General features: G+C 42.0%; 1 long non-coding RNA gene across 1 annotated transcript; it reads left to right on the top strand.

Moving 5' to 3' along the window:
* Nucleotides 1-156: 156 nt before the first annotated feature.
* On the top strand, nucleotides 157-1450 carry LOC142358160 (uncharacterized). Its single transcript, XR_012761765.1, has 2 exons — nucleotides 157-284; nucleotides 1285-1450. It is a non-coding gene; the product is annotated as an uncharacterized LOC142358160 (long non-coding RNA).
* The last annotated feature ends 4346 nt before the right edge of the window (nucleotides 1451-5796 follow it).

Genomic DNA, 5796 nt, shown 5'->3' with positions numbered 1-5796 from the left:
AAATTATGACGTACACATGGGGGAGTAAAAGTTATCTGCCAACTAATCTGTGGGGTGGGGTGGGGGGGGGGTTGGTGAGAGAGCAGAATAGATACATTCATAGAATCGTTTGCTTTGGTGATGTTCTGGGTTGTTTTGATTGGGCTGTGTTGCGATAGATCCAAGACAAGTTCTGTCTTCACATGTCTGACATGGAGGCCACTAGTCACTTGCAGATGTTGATTGACCAGAGTGTCAGAGCTCTCTTCCCTGACCTCATGGACAAGCTGCACGAGATTGCTGTGGTTAGTAGTGTCGACTCTTTCCCATTGTCACCCCCAAGCGTAACATCCTCACCATGGTCACGTGACCGGTACATCAGTCCCCGCTTTGTGTTTTACGACCACCAACTGTAAATTAGTCTCTACTATGCAACATACACTTCATATTTGCAAATAATATGCTTTGAAGATTGGGAAAATTTATGGAAAAGATCCCACAATTTTCTGTTCCAATTTGAATTTTGATTTTCATAAGCTGGTGAAAACGAAATAATAAACATTGGGTCTTTCCCATTATAGACCCCCCAGCTTAGTACTCATATAACCTATAGCTCCCCAATCATGGTAATTATGCCACAATGGGGGGCTTTAATGGGAAAACCCTAAACATGTGAATTGATATTGGTTGGCATAATCTGATAAGAAGTGGGACTACTGACGATAATCAATAACTTCATTTTTAAAGACTTCAAATACTAAATATAGATGCTTATACAACGTATCGCTTGAGTGGGGAGGTTTATGCCTTACATTGCTCGTCTGCGCGCCTCTATATATATGCAAGCTTTAACCCCCCCCCCCCCCCCCCCAACCCCCGCCGCACCGTTTATTGCGTGAGCCTTCATAATTGATACCTTTATAAAGGTGTATATATAAATGTTAATAGATAGATAGGGGCACCTCTTATTAAGCTATACAAACTATTAGGATAATTTCCTTTTGTGCCCCACCCCCAGCTTAGTGGGTGCATACTATTTGCACCCCCCCCCCCCCCCCCTACCCCAGACGCACGTGCCATATTTTTACATGATGATTTACTATGTAATGGCACGTGCTCTTTAACTGGGGGAGCATAACGGAAAAGATCCAACTATTATAATGGCAAAGACAAAAATAAATTTATTCACTCACGAAGAAAACATCTTTCACGTGTGGGGAGACAAAAACTGTTTCCAAGTAATTCACTTAATGATTACGTCGATGTTCCTTGACTGGCTGGTACCTATTTATTTGTTTGTTTTAGGGAATCAAGAAGTAGCTGGAATGAACAAGTGTTACCATTCCCATTCCTCAACTGATACGAAAGTAGTGTAATTTGAAACAATTAAAAAACTATTCAGTAACTTGTCGTATTCCTATATAAATTCTGTTTTATAGCGTAGAGTTCAATTAATTTATATCACTTCAAACGCGTTTTTGTGATGGATAATATTGCGACGCGACGAGTCTCGCGATTTGCAAAATTTGTTCTTTTTCCTGCATGTTTGATTCTTTGAATGAAAAAAATCGACGGAAATTCTTGAGCAGGAAATTTTTTGACGGAAATTTCCTTGAATATGCTTTTTAATCGAAGAAACTTAGCTGAACCAAAATGTGAACTCAGCTTTTTTTCTACCAAAATGTAAAGGTTGCGTATCCGAAGATTGATGTCTGTTTTTCAATGTTGTGCGTAAACGTTGAGAGTACTTTGTGTGTCTCTGCTGTTCAATAGTTGACATTGTCTGGTAATTATGAAGTTAAAAAAGTCGTTTGGAACATTTCCGGGATCTATTCTGTTTGTGCCCCCCATTACGTTATGCACCCCCCCTCCCCCAATTACAGAGCACGCGTCATTACATAGTAAATTATTATCTAAAAATACAGCACTGTGTCTGGGGGTTGCAAATAATATGCACCCACTAAGCGGGGGGGTGGGGGGGGGGGGGCACAAACGGAAAAGATCCCGTTTCTGACCCCATAATAAACCCTCATCCGCTACAGTACTACGCTTCACCCACGTGCCATCACTATAAGCACCCCCCCCCCCCCCCCCCCTACCTACCCTCTCCTATCTCCGAACTATCTCACGCCAAAACCCTCAAACGTACCCTTCAACCTCCCCTCGGCCGTCATCCACGTCCCATACCTGCTCACACATGCCTTCCTCTCGAAGCCACCTATCTACACAGACCACAGCCCCCCCCCCCCCCCGAGTTAACCCTCCGAACCAACTAGATGCACCCGCTATCTTAAGTATACAATCCACCTTACTGCTCTTTCCTCACCAACCTTATTACTGTTAATACTGCACAGCTTTGTGTGCATCGTTAAAAATAAGAAATAGTAATATTGGGTGAAATGCGGTGGAGATTGAGTAAAACAGAAATACGGAATCATGGTCTTAAAGTTTTTGGTCGAGCAAATAAATGACGAGCCAACTCGCCTTCTCTGACGAATTTTAAATTTGTAATGAGAAACGCTGCCATGTCTGAACAAAACGCGCCGTTCCAAATCGTATTGATATAAAGACGATAAATGATTAATGAATCATATGGTGATTGCTTCTAGAGCGACAAATCATAGTTCTTTTGAAACTAGACCAGGTGTCGTACTTTATCTATTTAGCGTAGTGATTTGCGGGGCGAGTATGCGGAAAGAATATTATTTGGTGATTCGCGGTGCGAGATCTAATTTCAGTTTACTTGCGTTTACTCGCGGAGCGGGATTTCAAAAGAAGATTTGCAGAACTGATTTGAATTGCAGAATATCAAGATAATAAAATTGGTGAACATAAACCACTCAAGAGCAACGTGAATGCGTGATCAGACGTGTCTGATCACGGGGCGGGAAACTAAGCAGACAGTTAACGAAAGATCATGAGGTACAGATTGAACAAATTATTGAAGGTCAAAATAAATGAACCAAATTTAGGGCATCATATAAATTTTACTGCATCAATGAAATTAAGGAAATAAATATACGTCCAGGTATCACATACCCTTTGCTTCAAGAAAAATTGTAGAATACATTTTTCGAAATATAAGTAATAACAATATTTACAAATTAATACAAGGTCCCCGGTTAAATAGATAATATCAATATATGTACTGGTTATCATAGCTAAAAATACGGTGATTCATAAAATATGAAGTGTTTTGCAGTTTTACGATAGTCTATATATTCCACTCTTCATTATCTGAGGTCTGTTCCTCCGCATCGAGAGCCGTCATCGACCGTACCAGCGTCGGGGTATCCATGTAGAGTAGAGGTGTATTTCGATGAGCGGGTGGCGATACCTGACCAATACACGGTGACACGTTTTGTTCCTCTGGTTGGTTTTCAGCAATTTGTTGTACTGATTCGATAATAGTGTCCGGTTGTGCGAAATTTTCTGCATCTCCCGCTCAGCGGGGTTGCTCTGGTGGAGGCAGAAAATCAGATGTTGGTGGGGAAGTCTTGAATCCATAATAGGATGGACTTCGGCGGGTGCGGTCTGAAGTGCGCGTATTGGGAGGTGCTGGAGCCGGAGCAGTAGATGTGGATGCGTGTTGTTCGCTAAGTGAAGTTGTTGGTTGCTGGTTTCGCATCGCAGAAAAGTTTGGTATTTTTGGGATTCGTCCCCGCATCGCGCGTGATATATTAGATTTCTGAGATGAAACCCCGCTGCCCGGTTCTCTCTTTCGGTGTTTCATTTTTTTATCACCCTTTTGTTTTCGGGTGAACTCCTTAATATGGCTGTGAATCAGCTCTTCCACATTTTTCTCGCCAGATCTGGGTCCTCTTCGATCGGCATAAGCCTTCAATGGTGTTTGCCTCTCCAACTGCCTACCAAATTTCGCAATATCGCTATTGCAAACTGTTACCACTGGTTTTCCGGGTTCCTTTATAGTCGACGTTGTGGGGCTCACTTTAAGTATATGGGATCCCGGGGCAAGTACCTCGTATAAGCCTTCCAGGTTCTTTTTCGAGTGTCTCTTGCCGTGTACCTTTCGCGCAAGATTTATTTCTTCCGCACGCTCTTTCAGAGGGATAGGACGAATCGCCTTGGTCTTCAAAAATCTTGGCTCTTCATCTGTACTTGTCCTGTCTCTAGACCTCGCTTCCATGCTCGCTCGAGTCATTCCAATCTCGACCTCGATATCGCTGCGATATCCGTTGACCCACTTATCGTCAGGCAGGATCTCTTCTGGCATCACTGTGTCCTCGTATAAATAATGATTTATAATACTTTTATACGTCATGTTTAGCAAATTAGGTTTAGTTGCAATCACGCTTAGCGGGGTGTTAGGCTTTCTTCCAAAGTGTGCTTCGAAGGGCGAGGTCTTTGTTGTTCTTTGTTTACATATTCGCAATTGGTGAATTATTATCTTTAATGCATGCTTTACATGAAAGGCGCGTGTAAATAATTTCTCTTCTCTAATACATGCAAGTCTATTTTTAATTGTTTGAATCAGTCGTTCCACCAACCCGATAGCACGATGTTCATTTACAGGCGCTTCGATAATTTCAATGTTGTTTTTGTCACAAAAAGTCTTTACTTGATGTCCAACTAAACATTTTGCTTGGTCTAAGCGGATAGATCTTGGAATTCCATGAGTTTCAATATACATGTCCAAAAACTTCAGAACGTTCGGTCCATTAGCTTTATCATAAATATATGCAGTTGGATATTTAGAAAAACGATCAATTGCTGCCAAAAAGTACACCTCATTACCCTTTTCATCAAAGATTGGTCCCCCAAAATCAATTTGAATTTCTTGATTTGGTTCTACACATGGTATGTGGGGATTGAATTGCTTGGCGGGAATAATGGATTTAAGATTCTTACCGATTACTGTACAGGGTTTGCAATCAGTGGCCTTGACGATTAACTCGCGGTGCATGTAAGGCCACCAGCAATGTGTAGCCATACAGATCATTCCCCAGGTACCCGGGTGGCTTGAATGAATGTCGTCAATAAGCGCTTCGCGGAGCACGTTTGGAATAGCCACTCGTTCGTCTACGCAAACGCACCCGGAGCGCACGTGGAGGTCCCTCCAATATGAGTGCATGTAAGGATTGATTGCTTTTAAACGGCTTTCGTTGTTGGTCAAAATGCAATCTCTGACTTCTTTTAATACCGCGTCTTTACTGCTTAGAGAAGCTATTAGTGACTTGTTAAATATTTTCGACACTATATATTCAAAGTGGGTACATGCGGGCTCGGCGTTAATGGGGTGCTAGCGTTTGATGAGTGAGTTGGGGATGTCGGGTTTGTATTGAGTGGCGTACTTGCTTCGTGGGATGTACTTAAATTTTGCGTTGACTGATTCGCCGTGCGAGAGCTGTTTGGCGAGTTTGATCGCGTACTTGCGGGGCGAGTTGTGTTTCCACTGGTGTAGTGTTGATCCGCTGCGCGGGAGACATCGTTAAATCGAACTCGGGTTATTCTCTTTTTAGAAGGCCTTTTTACTATTTATTGAGTTGACGTGTTTGAATACGGACAGTGATTGATTAGAATTTTTAAGTTTAGGAAGATGCAACTGATTTCTAGAATGACAAGGGGCAAAAAGCACTGATTTTAATTCTGGGTGATGTTTTTCAGAGCTATTTGTGGAATGTGAAATAAATGGAGGGATTTGTGATTGAGTAATTTGAAGCTCGCGCTGCGCGAATGTCACTTTATTCCTAATTTGGATTAATTGTTTACTGTTGATGGTATTTTGCAGAGCGAGAGAGGTGCAAAGTGGACTTTGTGACGCGAGTGTTACATACTTTAAATTGCTTAATTGACAAA

This window comes from Convolutriloba macropyga, unplaced genomic scaffold (genome assembly GCF_964194025.1).
Source record: "Convolutriloba macropyga unplaced genomic scaffold, txConMacr16.3 SCAFFOLD_3800, whole genome shotgun sequence".
NCBI classification, from domain to species: Eukaryota; Metazoa; Xenacoelomorpha; order Acoela; family Convolutidae; genus Convolutriloba; species Convolutriloba macropyga.
Note: the sequence above shows the minus strand (reverse complement) of the source record. Positions and strands in the feature narration are given on the sequence as shown.